At 40.1% G+C, this 22,676-nt stretch overlaps 1 pseudogene; it reads left to right on the forward strand.

The window, feature by feature from the left end:
- Positions 1-11,933: 11,933 nt before the first annotated feature.
- Positions 11,934-22,676, forward strand: part of LOC122235285 — a 55,289-nt pseudogene continuing 44,546 nt past the window's right edge.

A 22,676-nucleotide genomic window follows, 5' to 3' on the forward strand; every position in this document is an offset into this window, starting at 1 on the left:
GTTCAAGCCCCGTGTCGGGCTCTGTGCTGACAGCTCAGAGCCTGGAGCCTGTTTCAGATTCTGTGTCTCCCTCTCTCTGGCCCTCCCCCCCCCCCATTCATGCTCTGTCTCTCTCTGTCTCAAAAATAAATAAACATTAAAAAGTTTTTTTTTAAATAAAAAATAAATAAAACTTCAATCTCAGAGGACAGTCATGTTTCCCTTGTTTCCACATATCCGGTGGTTAAGAGATACTGTAACTCTACCCACCTATGCAATCCTCATGTCAGTTGCTGTCTAGTTCATTTTGCTCTAGCAATAGCCTTCCTTTAGATACTCGAGGACAGTGAGCACTCTCCCATCTCAGAACTTTCACACACGTTGTGGCCTTTTCCTGGAACAATTTTCCTCCTATTCACCAAGAAACTAATTCCCGCTTCAGGCGCAGGATGCATCTTTTTTTGAAAAAAATGTTTTATCCATTTTTCAGAGAGAGTGTCTGTGCATGTGAGTGGGGGAGGGGCAGAGAGAAACGGGGACAGAGGAGGATCCGAAGTGCGCTCTGGGTTGGCAGCAGAGAGACCTACAGGGGGCTCGAACCCAAGAACCATGAGATCATGACCTGGGCCGAAGTCAGACACTCAACCGACTGAGCCACCCAGGCGCCCCAGCTCAGGATGCATCATAAAAATAACTTTCTTTGGGGAGTGATTCCTATACTACGTTAAGCCTCCCCGCTTCCTATTTCTCCTTATAAAATACTGGTTTCATAGACTTTGTCAGAATATGTAACTCTCTATTTATTCAAGTTTTTACTTAGTATTATCTTTCCCCACTTAATGGTGTAAGAGCAAATGCAAACATAAATGACTTAAATTTCTCCCTATTGAAAAGAAGGGAAGAGATTCTCCTTTGCCTTTTTCTTTCAGAATTTCTTTCCCAGTCCTCTTCAAATATATGTAAATCTTTTTAATGACTAAACAAAACTTTTGCCAATGTCATCCCTCAGGAATATTTCCTTGAGGACCCGAGAGTCATCTTGTTGAAATGTAATCATCAAATAATATAAGGCCCTATCTCCCAGTGTCCTAGGATGATGTAGACCTAAGTTTAGCTGTCACCTGACTCCAAAGGGCAAAACCTACCTTCAATCCTAAAGAGAGGAGAAAATTAGCAATGTGGTCATGAGAACATGAAATTCTTTTCAAGTTTATTTATTTTGAGAGAGAGAAAGAGAGCACCAGTGGTGCAGGGGCAGAGAGAGAGAGAGAGAGAGAGAGAGGGAATCCCAAGCAGGCTCTGTGCTGTCAGAGATGTGGGGCTTGAACCCACAAACTGTGAGATCATGACCTGAGCTGAGATCAAGGGTCATCTGCTTAAGGCGTACCTGGGTGGCTCAGCGGGTTAAGCATCAGGCTTGGGCTCAGGTCACGATCTCACAGTTCGTGGGTTTGGGCCCCACGTCGGGCTCTGTGCCGACAGCTCTGACCCTGAAGCCTGCTTCAGATTCTGTGTCTCCCTGTCCCTCTGCCCCTCACCTTATCATGCTCTGTGTCTCTGTCTCTCAAAAATAAACATTAAAAAAATTAAAAAAAAAAAGAATCAGACGCTTAACTGACAGAGCCACCCAGGTGCCCTGATATCATGAATCTAGTGTGTTGTATCTATTTAGCTATATAAAAGAGTGGTATTTCTTCTTGTCTTAACGACGTCTTTAGCGCATTACCTATAATGTGCATTGCATTCTTATTGTGCATTACTCTTATTCAATAATGAAGTCTTTTTCTTTGCTACTTTTGTAGAGAGGTTTTCCGGGCTGGGAAGAGATTTTGTTTATAATGATATTTCCCCAATAATGGTGAGCTCCACGAGAACAGTAATCAGGTCCGTTTTGTTTATCACTGTATTATTCTCAGTGCACACGCAGTGACCTGGATATAGGTCAAATAATTGTTTAATGAAAGAATGAATGAAGAACCTAGCAGGAGACTCCATTTTTCTACTCACTTTCCCTACAGGGCTATTATGTGGCCCAAATGGAGTCAGACCAACCTAACCGGGAGCTTTAATCCCATCAGTATTTTGTAGTGTGATAAAACACATGTTGCTTAAGCTCCCTGAACTTGAATTTTCTTACCTGTAGGATAGGGATAATAATAGCACCTATCTCAGAAGACCATCGTGAGCATAAACTGGCAGAAATATGCAACATGGTGCCTACCTGTAATAAGGAATGACAAATTCAGCCGGTAACAGTTCATTACGATCGTTTACCCCAAATATATAAACATTTTTGTTGGGACCCAAGCATCACAATGATAAGGACAACTGTGGTTCGGAAGAGGTATGAACAATTGCCTTTAACATCTTATCAGAAAATTTGGTAATTCTACCACCCCGTCCTCAGATTTATGTGGGCTTTTTTGTTAGGTTGACATTATGGGACTGCACCTGTTACCCCAAGCATTCTCCCTACCTTTCCTCGCTGATGCATAACTGATTCTTCACTCAGCCAGCAATTCAGAGTATATGTGTGAGATATGTCAGGGTGCCTGTAAGCCAGAGGTAAGCAAATTATAAACATAACATTCTAAGACTCTGGCATTTTTCCATTTTCTCTCCTGATCAGTTGGTATCTTCTCTCTGTGGATCATTTGTTCAAACAGGTGAGCCCAATCGGGTTACTTGTGGATTTGCAGTGTTTTTAAATTTTCTTTAAGAGACGTATCCTAATTCATGCTATGATTTCATTCTCTCTCCCTACATCTCACATCCCCATACTTCACTCTGAACCCCCTTAAAGAGATACAACGTGGTCAGCACAAAGACCATTAGCTGTCATGATTTTAAATATTTTAGAAAAGAGGGTTACAAACGATGTGTGTGCGCGCGTGTGTGCATGTGAGTGAGCACACACAGGAACGGCCACACACATGTAGAGTGAGAAATAGAAAAAAAGAGTTATTCATGAAAGATCACTGGGTCAAGATTAAGAAAGCTGGCTTTCTCTGCTGGGGCTGCCAATGTGTCATTATGTGAAGTCAGGCTAATGATTTAATTTCTTAGTTCATCTGCCCTTCATTATTAAAATTGGAACGGATGGTGCCTTTCTGCACTTGACCACAGTACTAGGCACAAATAGATCACTCGATTGTTATAGATCATGGATTCGTCCCTAGGAAAGTTATATGTGAAAATGAGGAGGGTATTTTCAATCCCTAGGATCAATGTTTTCAATGCATTTAATGTAATATGCTAATGTGATAATGTAATCCTAGACCTCATTATACTCCTGTTCTCAGAATTCAACCTTTTCAAACACTTTAGTAAGGAAACCACTAAGAATGGGAATCATGCTCTTTTTTACATTTAAGTACGTCAGTTTATTATGGAAACGCTGTACTCAGAAGTCAGCTTAGGAAACCTGTGCAGAGAAAATGGGATGCTGAGATGCTTTTATGCTCGGCTGTAGGAACATATCTCACAGTGAGATAAAGTAATAACAGTGATTTCCTTGTGTGACTCATAAGCTCATTCTGGTGGCAGTTGCCAGAAGAATTCCACACGTTGCTAGAATAACGACATCTTTTCTGTAACTATATTTGCCGAACTCCAAATCACAACACATGATTCAGCTGAGTATTTTTCTGATTTCTAAATATCTGTAAAACGTCTTAAAAATTATTCCGATTAAGTACTGTCACATTCTACCTTGAGTGAATCACCTTTATTGAGAAAAATCAAATTATGGGTCATCTGGATTACCTGCCCTGGACAGTTTGGAGCCCATAGTTATCAAGTATAAAGCCAAGATGATTACTTTGAAGAAGACAAAATTCACTGAAATGTAATAAGGCCGTGTGCCTATTTAAACACTAGTCGTACTCTTTTACACTCATACCTTGTCTTAATATACGTAAGATGCCCTAAAATGAGAATAATCACAAAATGACTGAATCTGTTGTTTTTCTTCTTTCTTGGCAGAGTTAATTGATTGCCACAGCAGGTAATAATTCCTTGTTCCTCTGTATTTAAAAAAAAAAAAGGTAGTTATTAATAGACTACGGTACAGTTGTTATTCAACCACACCTCTGTACTTGGGATAAAATGGCTTGGTGTACATCTATTATTGGGCATAATAGTGTTCTTTGTACTAAACTTGCACAAAGGATCAATCCAATATTTTCAGGAAATAGGTGTACTGACTTCCCCTTGACATTTACTTAGCGATAGGAGACCGTTATCCCTGTGACAATACTTTTTTTTAAAACTATCATTATCTTTAAAGAAAATAAAAACGTCTGCAGCCCTTTTAACTATCTTGTTGTAGAAATAACAGTTCAGCTTTTCTCTTGGTCCTATCAGCATATATAAGATAGTTTCCTTCTAAGTTCTAGCTTCTCCATATGTCCTTGAGGCCCCCCATGTGAACTCCTATAGATTTCTCATTTTCAACAAGTTAGAAGTCACCATTGCCAATTGTGTTTGTTCCTTTCTCTAACTATATACTAGCCTCAAGCCTGAGGAAGGGAGAGCGGGGATGGCCGACAACATTTTTTAAAAGTTTATTATTTATTTTTGAGAGAGCAAAAGAGAGAGAGAGAGGGAGGGAGAGCAGGGGAGGGGCCAAGAGAGAGGAAGACACAGAATCAGAAGTAGGTTCCAGGCTCCGAGCTGTCAACGCAGTGCCCGATGCAGGGCTCGAACTCACTTAGTGTGAGATCATGACCTTGGGCCCAAGTCGGATACCCAACCGACTGAGCCACCCAGGCATGCCAGATATTATCTTCTAGAGTCTTAAGGTTAAAGAAACTTAACATCCAAAGAAACTTTTATATCCAAAAGGGAAGTGCCTAAGAAAACAGTTGGCTATGGATAGTGGAGGGGGCAAAATCACATTAGCATTTAATTCTCTGTTATTACTTTCAGCCAAAATAGAATTGAGGCCTTGGAAGTATTACCAGAAGAATGAAATAGGAAACATCTCTTATTAGCATACAAACTTAATTTTATTCTGATATCACAACATTGTCAATCAAATTGGAAACTCAATTCTCACCTAGTGAGTAGAAATGAACATTAATATTTTTTTTTCTCAAAACACTTTCTTCTGTAACATTGGAAAACACCAAGTGGAACTCTTTTCAGTGCTTTTTGCTAAGTCATTCTGTCCTCTTCCAATGCTGTCCATCGAAGAGCATTGCCGAGAACCTCTCCAAAGACAAGGATGCATTGAGACAGGGTTGCCATTTTAGCCCAAGACCATTTGAAAATGCAAACCAAACAAAAGATGGGCTTGATGTGTTTGGTGGTCATTGGGGGCTTTCAGTGCAGTTCCTACCTGCACAATATCCACTAACTCCATCAGCTTTTTTGGTCCAAAGTATTGTTCTAGTATTTTTATGTTTATTTTTGAGAGAGAGAGCATGAATGGGGGAGAGGGAGAGACACAGAATCTGAAGCAGGCTCCAGGCTCTGAGCTGTCAGCACAGAACCCGACGTGGGGCTTGAACTCACAAACCTCGAGATCATGACCTGAGCTGAAGTTGGCCTCTCAACTGACTGAGCCACCCAGGGGCCCCATATTGTTCCAGCGTATTTAAACAATCACATGTATATGATAGTTTGTCTCCACCCCCCTGGAGCCTAATCTTCTGTGGTTGCTTCCCGGTTTGCAAGAAGCCAGAAATGGTTGATAGGTAACACTGAATAGAAGAAGACTATTCGTAAATAGAATTGATTGCTATATAAATACCGTACTTACACTAAATACTGTACTTAAACACTAAGTCCTTGATAGAAAAGATCCTCAGTTGGCTTAGCGTTTTTACCCCCGAGGCTGCGTACCTGAGTATAAAAATGTTTTTGTAAAGTCAAATAATTTTATAATCCTCCCTAGACACATCCAGAGAGTTCCAAATTAATGGGCAGATGACACTGTAGTGTCATCAAAAGAACATGGGCTTTTCATTCAGACAGATGGCCTTTGGGAAGTTTTTTTAACTTGCCCGGGCATCAGTTTCTTTAAGTGGAAAATGCACATCGCTGCTAATTCAACGGGTTGCAGAGAAGATTAAAATAAGAAGTGTTTGCAAAACATCCAACACGGTGCATGGAGTATACTAATTCAAGAAAGATGTTCATCGTATGAAAACCTAACTTCCAGAACATTTGAAAATGCACTTTAAAAAATTACATTCTTGGGGCGCCTGGGTGGCTCAGTCAGTTAAGTGTCCGACCTCAGCCCAGGTCATGATCTCGCAGTTCGTGAGTTTGAGCTTTGGGCTCTGTGCTGACAGTTCAGAGCCTGGAGCCCGCTTCGGATTCTGTGTCTGCCTCTCTCTCTGCCCCTCCCCAACTTGTGCTATGTCTCTCTCTCTCTCTCTCTCTCTCTCAAAGGTAAATAAACATTAAATTTCTTTTTGAATCACAATCTTTATTTTCTACATGTTTTCAAGCTAGAAACTGCACTTGATATTAATAATAACCTTGTTAGAAAGGACGTGTGCTTATTATATTCTCATCGTACAAAAGAAAAGTCACAGAACGCAAGAGGTATGCAACTCACCCTACGTTACCCAGTTAGCAGGTGGCAGACACGGGGTAAAATGTGGTTCTTTTTTTCTTTTTCTCTAAGTCTACTGCTGTCTCAATGATGCAGAATAGTCATGACTTTGGAGGAATTAAAATACAAGCGTAAAAGGGGGAAACATGTGACTGGGAAACATGTAAATAAGTTGTTATTTATAATCACCGTGTAATTTCTACAGCGAGTTGATCCTAAGGTCGGCCCTTTGTTACTGGAGTTACATTATAAGCTAAAAGAATAAGAAAGAGTGGAATTTCTCTACATAGGAAAAGGAGGGATCGTTGGAGGTGTGGAGTGCTTGATTTGGGAAGCCAAAGCCAGCAAAGTAGACGGGCTAAAAGCCAGGCCTGGGGGAAACGGGGGCACTGATGGTTGAAGGAGAACTTTAGAGGAACAACAGAGGTACTTCACCGATATTTTCTTATAATTTTCCTTCAGGGTGTGACGTAAACCTAACCCCCATTCCCAGAACAAAATCATCACCAAAATCTCATTGTTTTAATACTGCTAGTAGAGGGGCGCCTGGGTGCGTCAGTTGGTTAAGCATCTGACTCTTGATTTCAGGTCAGGCCATGATCTCATGGCCAGGAGATCGAGCCCCACATCAGACTCAACACTGGGCATGGAGCCTGCTTAAGATTCCCTCTCTCCCTCTCCCTCCGCCCCTTTCCTGCTCTCCCAGGTGTGCACTCTCTCCCTTTCTGAGAAAAACAAACAAACAAACAACACTGCTGGTAGAGTGGATTTTCTTTGTCAGGGAATAGAAAATGACAGGATGTATTACCGGTTAGCTTGAATCGTTTCTGTCTTCACCCAATGACAGTCATATCTGGGTTACAAAAGAGGAAATTGTCGTCTTTTAATCTTTACAGACAATTAAGGGCCCTTCTTAATGGTCTTTGTGTGTGTTATAGCAGACGCCATAAATTCCAATATGGCCGTGCAGATGGTATAAGGGAGGAAGGCAAGCTCAGTGGTGAGTGCGTGCCTCTTGTAAAGGGGACTGCCTCAGCTCAGACCCGACAGATGGCTGCAGTGCAGGAATGAGTATTGCCAGAACTTCTGATTTTGAAAAGAAAAAAAGATACAAAACAACTGCTGGTCTGAAATATTATGTGGACTTTTGTGACTTTAAAACATCTACCATATTTTAAAAACTAAATGAAATAAACAAGCAAACGGCAAACACTGTGTTGGCCAAACAAAGCGATCGACAAGCTGGATATGCCTCGGAACCACCTGTTTACAACTTCTGCCAATATTCTTATTCTTCCACATGCTACGAGTTAAATTTGACAAGCACTCTCACATATGCATCCCAAACACCTCAGGCTGGGGTTTTAATAAGTAATCGCATGACCTTGAGCGAGTGTGTTTTCTCTGTACTTCAGTTTCTTCATCTACAAAGTGGGAAAAATCATTGTCCTTACCTCAGAGGACCGTGGTAAGGGTTAAATGTATTAATGCAGTGTTCTCTTCATTCACTTCCCATCATCTTTTTAAAATTTTTTTATGTTTATTTATTTCTTTTGAGAGAGAGAGACAGAAAGGGAGAGAGAGAGAGAGAGAGGGAGTGAGCTAGGGAAGGGCAGAGAGGGAGAGAGAGAATCCCAAGCAGGCTCCACGCTGACATTGCAAAGCCTGACGCAGGGCTCTGTCTCAAGAACTATGAGATCATGACCTAAGCCGCAATCGAGAGTCGGATACTTAACTGACTGAGTCACCCAGGCGCCCCTCAATCATCTTCTTTTACAATCACTCAAAGTCTGTATTTAGGTCCAGTTAATCTCTAACCGATAGTGCCGTGGCTCACCAATGGCGACATTGCTCAAGAAGGAAGTCTTCTCCTCCTTGAGAAGGAACATATATATATGTTTTTTGTATTTTTGTTTTTATTGTTTTTTTTTTTTTTTTTTTTTTTTTTTAATTTTAGTCCCTAGCCCTAGTCAATAAGTTACATTTAGGGCCTATGTCACGTTTCTCCAAGTTGCCCTAAGACCACAGGTGCGTTTCTAACTGAACTCTCGTAGGATGTTCCTTGCGAACAGTCCTACTACATAATGCTGGCAAAGCAGGCTCTTTCTGAGCACTGTTTTAATCTCACTGCTTTTGTCCTAAAAATTTCTATATTCGTTCTTCATCTACTACTTAAGACCGTGCCACTTTTGTTGTTTTCAAATTTTTTTTAGCTTCCAAAAATAAATATTTATGAAAATTCAAGTAATATGAAAACTAGAAGATGATTTGTTTATATCAGTGAAATCCTGCCAACTAGATAAAGCTATCACATTTTTACATGCTGTTCCACAATCTGCTTTTTTTTCATGCATCATTGTGTTGTGGACATTTTCTCTAGTCAATGAATTTTATTCACTAAATAAAGTAGCATCATATGTAAACAGCTTTCTAACATTCTCTTATGTGGAAATATCATGATTTATTTAACCAAACCTCTATGGATGGGCATTTGCATTTGTATTTTTTTTTTCATTTATAAGCAATTCAAAGACTACTATTTTTATACATATTTTTCCTTTTTCCAATAATTTTATGAAGATATATTCTTAGTAGGGGTATTTCTTTAGTATATATACACATATAAAAATTTCTATACTCATTGACAGATAACTTTCTGGAAAATTGTACTATTTTGAAACTTTAAGAGACCAAGAATGAGTGTTCATTTTCCTACATGTTTACCAACATTGGGTATTTTAGTTTTCTTTTATTCTTTCATCTTTGCCAGGCTCAGAAAGATAAATGATGTCTCATTGTTGGTTCTTATATTTTTGTTTGTTTGTTTGTTTGTTTGCATTTCTTCTTTGGTCAAATTGCATTCATACATTTATTGACAGATTTTTGTTTTTGTTATGAATTGTCTGTTGCTGCTTTTTACAAACATTTCTATCAGAACATTCATTCCTATTATTAACTTACGATGACTCGTTTTAAAAATTTTTTAATGTCTATTTTTGAGAGAGAGAGAGAGACAGAGAGAGCGTGAGCAGGGGAGGGGCAGAGAGCAAGGGAGACACAGAATGTGAAGCAGGCTCTGGGCTCTGAGCTGTCAGCACAGAGCCCGATGCAGGGCTCGAACTCACAAGCCATGAGATCATGACCTGAACCAAAGTCAGACACTTAACCGACTGAGCCACCCAGGCGCCCCATGAGGACATTTTTTTAAAAGTCACTCTTTGACAGAAACATTACAAATATTTATGCAGATATTTCCCTCTATGTCAATTTTCCACCAATTTCTATGAAGCACGTTGCTGAGGAACAGTGATAGTAATTAGTAAAAGCATCACGTAGCCTTTACTATGTGCCAGGCTCTCTTCTAAGTTAATTACGTGGATTAGCTCACGTGATCCTGTCTACAAACCTATTATTATTATTATTATTATTCCTATTTTCAGATGTGGAAACTGAGATACATAGAAGTTATGTACTTGACCAAGCTGGTGGTTCTGCTGGGATTTGAAACACTGTAGCCTGGCTATGCTCTATGTCCTTAATTGCTGTGAAAGATAAATAAAGCCAGATACTACTTAAAGTGGTAAGGGTAGATTTTATTGAGTAATACTACCACAATAGGGGAAAGAGTTCAGCATGAACCAAATTCAACTTCAATTTGTGCAAAAGTGACTGAATAAAAGCCAAACACAACAGAGTACACATATTGTATTCTTCAATTTATAAAAAAAAAATTATTTGATTTTTATAGAAAATTTTTAGACAGGCAAAATTAATAAGAGATGTTGGAAGTTGAGATAATGCTTACATCTGGAGAGCTGATCGGTAAAAGAGGGAATTCTGGGATGCTAGTAATAGTCTTTCTTAATCTGGGTGACTTTATAACTATGTTCATTGTGTATAAAATTCAATAAATTATATAGACTTATGATTTGTGTACTTATATGTACATATACATGTGTAAACACATATATACATGTGTATGTATACCCGTGTGTGTGTGTATATATATATATATATATGATTTACAAAATTTTTCTGATATTATTTTTATTTTTAGCCTCTGTATTATTGAAAATCTAAGAAAAGCCCAATCATTTTTTCCCTTAGTAGATAACCACAGCACTTTTATTTATTTTTTCTCTTTTTTACATTTTAAATTTATTTACCTAAATTCAGATTAGTTAATGTGAGAAGTAAGGGAGATGATTCACTTTCAGCAATGCTAAATAAAACTGTGCTGTCCAGTTAACTGCAGGTTTACAACCTACTAGAAATATGTAACCCCCCCCCCCACACACACACACGGTGGAGTCCCAAACCCTTAGACACTTCACTTCCTGGTTCTTCTTCCCCTCTCCATTTCACAGGCTTTTTGTGGAGGGGCTTTGCAATGAGCATGTGCCATAGAGTAGAGAGGAGGGACTGGAAGTCTCTGCATCACCTCAGGAAGGTACATTTGTTCCAATCAGACTACTTTTTACCTTACATGGGTATAGGCGACATCCGGGTAAGGCTGTAACCTCTGTGGTACTCAGCCAATGAGGAATCAGGGGAGGGTCTTCATGCTAGGAGATAAATTGCCTGCTGTAACTGCCCCGGGTGTGCCTGTCCATCAGACATCTGCTCTTGCAAGAACGTTGACTAAAGCCTTGCTTCACTTTGCTCCCAGTCTCCGCGTCCCTCCTTTGATTGGGCCAGTGGACTTATTTCTCACAGGTAACATACAGTGTAGTATTGCTTTCAGGAATACAACCCGGTGATTCATCACTCACGTACAGCATCCGGTGCTCATCCCAATAAGTGCCCTCCTTAACGCCCATCTCCCATTTAACCCATCCCCCAACCCACCTCCCCTCTAGCAACCCTCGGTTCATTCTCTGTATTTAAGAGTCTCTTATGGTTTGCTTCCCTCTCTGTTTTTATCTTATTCTTCCTTCCTTCCCCTGTGTTCATCTGTTGTGTTTCTTAAATTCTACATGTGAGTCAAATCGTGTATCTGTATTTCTCTGCCTGACTTATTTTGCTTAGCATAATACACTCTAGCTCCATCCACGTTGTTGCAAATGGCAAGATTTCATTCTTTTTAATCGCCAAGTAGTATTCCATTGTGTGTGTGTGTGTGTGTGTGTGTGTGTGTGTGTGTATCACCTCTTCTTAATCCATTCATCAGTCGGTGAATTTAGTTGCCTACATGTTAGCCAATCCCCTTTTACTTCTTATTGGCCATCAGAGTCCACGGTTAATAGAGCATGGGAATGTCAGGTCCTCACTTCCCTAGACCCCCCTACAGCTTTGGTGTAGTGATATGTATGGCCTTGTTCTGGCTTAAAAGACGCGAGGAGAATTTTGCTAGATCTGTCACAGAGACCCCACCGGAACTGCTGCCACCATGGATGCTCAGGAGGATCTGGTGTCCAGGTGAAGCTGGCCAAACGGGCTTAATGATAGATTGAAATGGCAGAATGAATGAAGAAAGTCGCAGGGACGAATGTCGAGATGATAGTCAAAGGAAGAAGCCTCCTACCTACTGCATATAAAAATGTCATTGGAGTAGGCTAGAAGATCTTCCTGGAGAATCAGCAGCAGCACTGAGCAGATAGAAGAAAACATGGAAGGAGTAGATAAACTAAAAACAATTCAGGCATCTTGGCAAGTGGTTGCGACTGAGCTGGGGCCAATGTTTTCTGACAGTTTGGATGCACCCTGGGCAAACACTTCATTCCAGCAGCTAACACTGGCGAGTCCAAGGTTTTCTCACTATAAGATGAAAGGGGGCTATCACAGTGGCTTTAAGGCTGCTAAGGATACTGCAACGTTAGAACTTTGACCGTGGTCCCTCATCCGCTGAGATCTTGCTCTCAAAGTTTCCATACTCTACTGTGACTTTCTTAATTCCTCTGACCATGCCTGCAGGTTAGCCAAAGTGGCTTTTGATGATACAATTACAGAAATGGATACACAGAGTGAAAGAAGCTCTGGGGACTCTATCCTCAGGATGCGGTTGTTACATTCTAATCTGATACTATGGACTTCAGACGTGCAGGGTGATGGTTAAAGAGCAGAATAAGGAAGGTCTGCAGGGTCGCCTGCGTGGCTCCGTCGGTTAAGCGTCCGACTGCGGCGCTGGTCGTGATCTCGCGGTGCGTTGAGTTCGAGCCCTGTGTGGGCTCTGTGCTGACGGCGCGGAGCCTGGGGCCTGCTTCGGATTCTGGGTTTCCCTCGCTCTCTGCCCCTCCCCCACTCACGCTCTAGCTCAAAGATAAATAAAAACATAAAAAAAATTTAAAAAAAATTTCTGCAGGAGGTAGAAGACGGAAGGCAGTGAGACCTAAAAGCCATCAAGAGAAACCACCTCTGACCACCCTACTCCTTTCCATTACCCCACCCCGCCCTTGGCAATTCCTCCAGAGTCACTAAGGAACACCAAATCTGACTTTTATAGTTGGTCTCAGAATTGAGGTTTCTGCCCTGTTGGTTTTTGGGTTGTTTTTTTGTTTTTTTTTTTTTTTACATTGTTCAAAAGTTCTTGAAGGCAAGAATGCATTTCTTTTAGATTCATTTAAGACACTAACAGGACTGCACAGAAGCCTTGTCAGCATTACCATATTATCTCCTGCCAAATGTGGCAAGACCACCATTGGAAATAGAAATCACAGGGGTGAATGGGTGGCCCAGTTGGCCACGCACGCGAGTCTTGGTTTTGGCTCAGGCCATGGTCTCGCAGTCGGGGGGATCGAGCCCCCCCGCGTCCGGCTCTGTGCCGAGAGCACGGAGCCTGCTTGGGATTCTCTGTCTCCCTCTCTCTCTGCCCCTCCCCCCACTCCCTCCCGCAATAAATAAATAAACTTAAAAAAAGAAATAGAAATTAGGTCAAAAGCCATTAGACTTCTAAGTGATGCAAGCATCTACGAGACGGGTTCATCATATTATGGAGGTGTAGGTGGTATCCTTTTCCTGCCTCTCAAACAGGCTACCGTTGAAGGTGGTATGGAAAAGTCTTCATGGGCATTATATTATTTGTTTCTTCCCCTTCCCCTTCCCCCAGGGACCCTCCCCCACTTCACTCCCTCAACTTTTTTTTTCTTTTCATTATATGTAACTTGAAGCTCATTTGTACTTTTGGATATCCGTCTGGAGCCACAGATACAGAATCTGTACTGGTCTTATTTAACCACTGCGTGGGATTAACGTTAAAGTTAAATAAAGCAAATCTTAATTAAAAATGCCCAATGTTGGGATGCCTGGGTGGCTCAGTCGGTTAAGCGTTGGGCCCTTGGTTTCAGCTCAGGTCAAGATCTCACAGTTCTTGGGTTCGAGCCCCGCATTGGGCTCGGCACATTCGGTGCAGAGCCTGTTTGGGATTCTCTCTCTCTCCCTCTCTGTCTCTCTCTGTCTCTCTCTCTGCCCTTCCTCCACTTGCTCTCTCTCCCAAAGTAAATAAATACACTTTAAAGAAATAAATTATTTTAAAAATGCCAAATATTATTACACCTCCTTCCATTGTACTTCTAAATCAAAACTTCTAGTCAAATAAACTGGATAGATAGATGATAGATGATAGATAGACAGACAGACAATCAGGAGAAAGCATCTACCCTCTATTTCTGCTTTTGGGTGTAGCTGTGTAAGGGCTTGATGAGATATGACACAATAGCCGTGTGACCAGGAGAGAAAAAACTGGAGAGAAAAGCCTTCATGCGAAGGATGGCGATGTGAAAAGATACAAAGGTCCCAGATCCTTGTGGACATCACTGAGCCACTGTGCCAACTCTGGAAGAACCTCCTTCGGATCTCTTCTGATGTGGGGAAAGTAAAAACGAAACAAAGTAAAACAAACCAACACAAATTGAAGCACCTATTTTTAACCCAGTTTAAACCACTCATCCTTGGACTTGTTGCCAAGAATGTCTTCAGGAGACAGTGATCTTCTTCTTCTAGCTGGGTATCTACACTAGTCCTTCTCCACCTCCAAAGTGAAATAATGAGGAATCCCTCTGTATTGTGTCGTCATTATATACTCTTCTTGGAAGAGTGAAACCTTCGCTTATGCAGACTTAGGACTTCTGTCGTTTCTGGCAGATTTTCTTTTCTATTTGTCAGTATTTTGTCAATATTTTGTTGTCCCTTTTATCAGGCATTGCAGCTATCCTGATTTGGAATCCCCATTTTATGAGTATCTATCCATAAGGGGTTTTCTTCTATATCCTTCTTTGGCATTCACCAGTTTTTTGGCCCATAAAAAAATCAGCAATCTTCTACTTTAATTACATTTTAACATTAGATGACATTATTATATTTCCCCTATTTCCTGGCTGACATAATATTTTTAACTGCCCATCCAATTTGAGAAACAGCAGTGAGGTTTTTTTGTTCTTTCTTATCCTTGCAGTCCCATCAAATTACACTGTTCTCTCTATAGTTGGTACTTAGTGTATATTTTTTCATTTATTCAAAATAATTTATATCTGCATGATATTCCTCCAAGCTGTGTTATATGATTAGAATGCGGTCTTAATTTCAATGATACTTTAATTTTTTACCCTTTTTATGACCCCCCCCCCTCCCGGGAAGGGGTGATAGTATAAACCTGAATTTATGCCACTTTCTCTCTTAAAGCCTATATCACTCTCTTCTTTGGTTATTTTATGGTCATAATTTGCCTTTTGTCCATAAAGAAAGTAGTTTTCTTGGCTACCACCTCAAATAGGTATTCCCGTCTTTGTTTTACCATCTTTACTTTAGCTCTAAGAAGGAAAAAAAACTAAAGATGTAACCTAAAAAAAGGAATATGAATTATTTAGTCGTGTGATATATCTTTCTTGTGAAACTTCCCCAATACTCTCTACGACGTTGAAATTGCTAGTTTTACAATTTCATATGAGAATAGAAACTTGTGTTCTGGTCCGTTTGTGTGTTTCTGTCTTTGGGCACATCACTGAACGATTTATGGGGTGATATTCAGTAAGCCAATATGATTGAAACTCATAACCAAAATGAACATGTTGTTTATTTCACACAGGCACCTTATGAGACCATACACTTACTCTAACTTTATTGATATTCCTGTAAGTCTGGCTGCACTACAATTTTGGTAGCTGCCATTGGAGTCAGTTGATGTCTCACACAAGAAAATAACTTTCATTATCTTATAATTAGACTTCACTTTCGATCCTAAACAGGAATGTGAAATTTGTTTTGTAACCTCTTTTTCTAGACTTGACTTCTGAAGGCAATTTACACCTTCATGTTCTGTACTCCTACTTCTGCTAGTTTTTTCCCCCCTGCCATCTAGGGCAGTGTTTTTTAAAAAGATAAGTGCTTTAATCATAACAGCAAACAATTACTGTAAATCACAAATATAAATTTTTAATGTTAAAAAACGTTTATTTCTGCATTAATGGTGTCTTGATGCAGCATAATAAGTGTGTTCCTTGAACAGTTGGAGAACGGTGTTTTTTGTCTCGTTTTGTTTTGTTTTGTTTTGCATTCCAGCTGACAAATACCGAAGAAAGTTTGCATCAAGGGAGAAGTTTTCACATTTGTGTCATAAATTGCACATTTTTATGTTCCTTCTGAAATATACTTGAAATGTAAGCCAACATCCAGAATACTGAATTTTTCACTGTGCTTAATGAAGTCTGCCTGCCTTCTTCTTTTCTTCCTTCCTTCCTTCCCTCCTTCCTTCCCTCCTTCCTTCCTTCCCTCCTTCCTTCCTTCCCTCCTTCCTTCCTTCCCTCCTTCCCTCCTTCCTTCCTTCCTTTCTTCCTTCCTTCCCTCCTTCCTTCCTTCCTTCTTTCCCTCCTTCCTTCCTTCCCTCCTTCCCTCCTCCTCTCCTTCCTTCCTTCCTTTCTTCCTTCCCTCTTTCTTTCCTTCCTTCTCACCTTTTCTAGGATGTCAGTAAATACATTGTGGATATTTCTTGGAAATAACAAGAAATTGTTATTTCCAAGCAATAACAATTCCTTCCTTCCCTCCCTCCTTCCTTCATTCCCTCCCTCCTTCCTTCCCTCCTTCCTTTCCTCCTTCCTTCCCTCCTTCCTTTCCTCCTTCCTTCCCTCCTTTCTTCCTTCCTTCCTTCCTTCCTTCCTTCCTTCCTTCCCTCTTTCCTTCCTTCCTTCTCACCTTTTTTAGGATGTCAGTAAATACATTGTGGATATTTCTTGGAAACAACAGATGGTTATGCGGTCATAAATTAATCTTCTGATTTGCAGATGAGAAGAAAATAAAAATAATTTGTACTTTGGGATTGTAAGAGCACACAGGACACAGTAGAACATGTGTACATATATTTTGACAATGATCAGGAAAATGATTAACTACAAAGGTGACTGCAATACCCAAGTAGGCTAAATTTCAAAGCTAGTGGGAAAAGGATAAGTGAACAGGTAGAATGGGGATGATTTGCTGACATGACTTTAAAACTAATTCCTGAGAGGGATGGTCAATAGTTTAAATTCGAGTATTCAATCAGATGTGGTTAACTTGTGCTTTATCTTGGCAGGCAATGGAGTCCTAAGGAATCTGATCTAGTGTGTAAAGTCACAGAAACAGGAGGCTTCAGAAAGTGGTGGTTGGCCATTTCAGATTTATTGCAGCACTATGTGTTTATAGGTGTTATATGAAATTTTGAGCAAGACTCCGGAGGAAATACAGAAAAAGATAATTGGCAACATGTGGAAAGTTTTTCAAGGCCCCAGACATACTCTAGGATCCAGTCTTCAGGATCCAGACAAGGCTTCGGTTCCAGTGAACCAGATAACCCCCAGAAACCCAGACCTAGCACTGAGGGATCTCAGACATTTGACTTCAGGTATGGCTTCAGATCCTGCAGTAGGGAGAGGATTATAAAACGTGTTGGTTCTTGGAGATGAAAGATCCCCCTTTTCTTTTCCAACTTGTATATACCTTGCAGATTTTATCACAGTGCCCAAGCAGTAAATAGGTGGCTTCTGAACTGAAGAATATCTAGCTTCACCCAGAGCATGACAAGGTAACGTTTTCGTTTTGATGTGGCCTCTCTGTTTTCAGATTTATCTCAAAGCGGTCAAGGATTTCAAGTTGATCCTCTGTTCATCCCATCTCTCCATCCCTTCTGTTGTCCTCAAGCTGTCCCCTGGAGTCCCTCCTCTCTCCCTCTGCTTCCTTTACATTTCACTAGAGCAAGATAGAACATTGTTGTAGAGCTTTTTCTCCATGTTTTCACTTGTTCCATTGCTTCCTGGACATTGACGTTGAATTGCCAACAAAATAAATCCCTACAGCATGGTTCCTACTATATTTCTCCTCTGGTGTAAGAGAACACCCTAGTCTGGTCAAAATCTTCCTAGGAAAACTCATACAAGTTGATTCAAATGGTCTCGACCTGTTTAGGAATGTAGAAGTATGATCAGAGAAGGAAGAACCTTTTGCACTTTTGGAAGTATGACATATAGGCAGCTACCTAGCCTACAGAATTGGTCGTGACAGGGTATTCAAGTACAATTGAAAAACATCAAGAAGACGTATCTGCTAGACTTCTAAATATAAATGTAAAATACAAATGTAGAGAGTTGGAGACGGAGAACTAGTGAGCAGCTTACTGCAGCTCTATAAATAACAGCATCAGCTTCTCCACTGACGAACAAATTTCTTTCACTTTGGCATTTATGAGAAAATGAACGACTTCTATAGATGCTGATAGATCTTTGTGTCCTACCTTCTGCCATCCCCTGATGTCTCATTAGACTGTGGTCGCTAATGCTTTTACGGTTGGCTCCAATGTTACTACGCCTTCTGATTAAAAATCAAGTCAAGGGAAAAATATTAATAACCGCAGTCTATATTAGGGTAGTGCTTTTAAATTTTTCAGGGCCTGTCTTCGTCTAGCAACGTCATTCTCTTTTTCAAAACAGCTCTGCTAGTTATGAAGAATGGGTATGATCCACGCTATACAGATAATGAAATTGCAGAGCGGGATTGAGGGCATCCTGTATTTCTGTCGGATACCATGCTGTATCTGCTACAAACGAATAAACCTGGAGGGAAAATGAAGGAAAACTATGAGTTTTCCTTCTCTCTTTCCATCTGAAATAGGCGCAGTCATCATAACAAAAGCAGCAATCAGTGTTTTGGGACTTTCTTGTCTATCCAAAGTAAGTTGACATTAAACACCTGCTATTTACCTAACATGGCTCATGAGTTCCTAAAGGTTAATGTGCTGGGTAACTGGTGACCAGAAGGAGTTAGTCAGCTTTTTCTGCTGGTTTATTTGTTTGTTTACTTTTTTTGTTTATTTGTTTCTGGTATACTTTCACAGAATCATTAGGGACAGAAAAAAATTGGTGCTTATCCAATAATAAGGTAATTGCATTTTCCCTTAAACTGTTTCCAGTTGTTACAACAAAGGTTCTACCTCGATTTATTAGACTGTAAATAATAGCTAACATTACTGAGTTGTTATATGGTGATGGTGGAGTGTTTTACTTTGAAACCACCTCAGGAACTACAGTGCGATATAAATGTGTGGGCAAATTAAGACAGCCTCACTGCAGGGGCAGTTAACGGGCATTTGAAGTAATTTGAGTTGGAATCCACAAAAGAGAAATAGTTATTTAGCATTTCCAATACTATTATCAAAATCGACACCAGAGGCTCTGTAATTAAAATAAAAGACGTTACTACATTTCGTCACTAGAGAGTTGAAGAGATGGCTGGTTAGAAAGATTGTACAGGTCCAGCTACCCTTAGGAGAATCAGGTATAAGAATCTGATAATCCCAGCAACCTATGACCCTCTGCACAGCGCTCACAATCTGCGTCCCCATTGATTCTGCGTCCCTCCGCTTCACAGGGGACACGGCCAGCTGATGAGACTACCACTTGGGCTGCTTCTGCTGGAAGAGTATCACTGTCTCTGCCCTAGAGTAAATCGTTTCCGCAAATTTCAGTTTGTGTGTTTCAGTGCAGAGTGGAAATTCACTTGAGCTACGCGCAGTCATGAATGATTTTGTGCTTATAAATATTGGTACATATGACAGAATCTGGTCAAAGACCTATTTTCAATGAAGCATACCACTGAGTGGTGGGGTTTTGGAGTAGGGAAGTGTTCAACCTCTGCCCATTTCTCACCACGAAAACTCCCTGTACTTACCAGAAGAACCTGACAATTGTTAAATGATGAAATTGCCATAGGATTTTTGCACAGTTCTCTGCTAAGTATATTACCTACTTTCTCTTCATCTTTATAGCAGTCCTTTGGTTTTTATTTTTTATTGTGTTTTCATTGTCCTCATTTTTTTTTCTCATAAGGAAACTGAAGCCTAAAGGAACTAGGTAAGTTGGCCAAGATTTCACAGCCGATAAATGGTAGAGCTGAGAGGTTTATGTAGATCTATTTACTTCACAATGTAAATATGGTCTACTGTTTGCCAAAATGTAAGACATGGACATCTGTGCTGTACGTGGGTTATTTTAGGTGACACGCAGACATGGCCTTTATAAATAATAACTGAGCGAGAAAGCTATTTTCTTAGCAATCTTCATATTATTCCAATTGCCCAATCAAAAGTGACTCTCATCCCATTCCTTCTCTTTCATATTCCTCCGTTTGATTTTCTTCGGTGAATTTGTTCCAACTCTGATTAACTTGTGTGCTTATTTGTATTGATTGTTGTTTTGTCCCAGTTAGGGTCCCAATGAGGCCAGATACCTTGAGTATCCAGGCACCAGGTACAGGGACAACAAATATCACTTATATGAATGAGTGGATTATGTTAAGGAGAAAGTCTCTATCTGGGGCTAATGAGTCTTTAACAACTTTCTACCATTTGGCAGTATCCCAGTGTCATGAACAGGAAATAGATTTGGGATTAGAGCATTTGGCAGAAGCTAGAAATCATAGCTATTCTATATGACTAGCAATCCTGATTTTCCATTTAAGCTGTTTCCTTTTTAATTATATATATATATATATGTATATAAATATATATAGGTATATATATAATATTTATATACACACATACATACACACACATACATTTTTAAATAAGTGTGTTGAGAGAGGCGCCTGGGGGGCTCAATTGGTTGAGCATCCAACTCTTGATATCGGCTCAGGTCATGATCTCACGGTTTGTGAGCTCAGGCTCAGGTCATGATCTCACGGTTCGTGGGATCGAGCCCCGCGTTGAGCTCTGGACTGACCGTGTGGAGCCTGCTTGGGATACTCTCTCTCTCTCTCCTTCTCTCTCTGCCCCTCCCTGGCTTGCTCTCTCTCTCTCTCTCTCTCTCCCTCTTTAAAATAAATAAAATGAAAAAAATTAAATAAATGTGTTAAAAGACTATATATATTTAATTATATATATATATATATATATATATATATATATACACACCTGTTTTTTAAATGAGTGTGTTGAGGGACAATAATAAATAAATGAGTGTACAGGTGTTGGAAAGTTATCACTGTGGTTGTGAATGTTATATTCCATTGTCAATGAAAATAAAGAGAAGAATATTTTGTAGTGGAGAAATAAATGTGCTTTAAAATGCAGCTAATGGAACAGCAAGGCTCTAAGAGAGTTCCCAAGGAAATCCATGTCATGGTTCCTACTCTCAACTCAAATGGGAAGACAGTATATATTAATTGATGTTGTTACATGATAAATGATCAAGACACAGAACGTAATGCAAAAGGAAATTTTTAAAAAGGGAGAAATCGATTTGGGCTTGGGTAGACAGGACAAAATAGCTTCATAGGGGTGGAATTCAGTTGTGTTCTAAAAATGGGCTCCCGCTACAGACCCACCTACTGATTCAACCAACATCAGTTGAAAGCCTACAGTGAGGAAAACAACGTATCAGGCACTCTGGCAGAAACTACCCTAAAGAAGCTTCCTCCTGCTCTGAGAACAATCACAATCCAGTGAGGGATTAACTTATAGTACTTGACTCCTATGTAAGTTAACACAAAGGGAAAGCTGATTCAGAGAAAAGGGTGACCAGATTGCCTCTGAGGGGGAAGGATCAAATCAAGAAAAATCTCCCACAGGTGATGGCTCTTGAGTTAACTCTTTAAGGAGGAAGAAGAACGTATGCATAGTTGGGCAAGTGAAAGATGAAAGACAAACTCAACTGAAGAAAAGTACAGGCATCTGTCAACATGGATGGCCAGGAAACTGGCTGGATCAGCAGGAATGGAAGCTGGCACCATGAATGTAGAGGGTTCATATTGGGAAGCAGTGGGAGACAATTTTACCGAGGTAATGAGTGGTCAGATTGGGGGGCACATCTAGAAGTGGCGGGTTCTAAATCTTGTCTAATTCAGGGCCCTCTGTAAGAGAAATAGCACAAAATTTTGAAGGCAGTTTTAGTTGTGAACAAAAATAATTATAGAAAAGCAAACTCAACAAACTTCAAGTTTTAGAAAGCTGGCAAACATTTGTTTTAAATAACATTTTCTTATTCAATCACGGCTTGACCACCTCTACAATACTTTATACAAGTTTTTTTTAATGTTTATTTATTTTTGAGACAGAGAGAGACAGAGCATGAGTGGGGAGGGGTAGAGAGAGAGAGGGAGACATAGAATCTGAAGCAAACTCCAGGCTCTGAGCTGTCAGCACAGAGCCTGACGCGGGACTCGAACTCACGTGCTGTGAGATCATGACCTGAGCCGAAGTCAGACGCTCAGGTCCACTGACTGAGCCACCCAGGCGCCCCTTCTTTATACAAGTTTTGCCTGGAACTTATTGATTGCCTCTTCTTAAAACAATGGTTTTGTAATATAAATGGCTGTGGAAAGAATAGAGACGATGGCTTTTAACCTGTAGTGCAACAGATAGGAATTTTGTTCACTGTAAGTTTAAAAATTGTTCTTTCAGCTTCACAACTCATTATAAATAATGTCATGTAAATTTTTAGGATTGTCAACTTAGATAAAACTGCTATCAAATTCCTTTCATATGTAAGCTGAAAGATTCTTTGACATTTCATATTTTCTTGGGCAATGACTAATCTTAGACACTCTTTGAATTGATGGCACTCATTAACGAATTTTTCATCAGTGTACACATTATAATGGCAACTTGTGAATTTGATGTTATCTTTGTCAGTTTCAGATAACTTGTCAACTTGTCTTCTGTCAGATGTAAAAAGGC

The sequence above is a fragment of the Panthera tigris genome, chromosome X (assembly GCF_018350195.1).
Source record: "Panthera tigris isolate Pti1 chromosome X, P.tigris_Pti1_mat1.1, whole genome shotgun sequence".
NCBI classification, from domain to species: domain Eukaryota; kingdom Metazoa; phylum Chordata; class Mammalia; order Carnivora; family Felidae; genus Panthera; species Panthera tigris.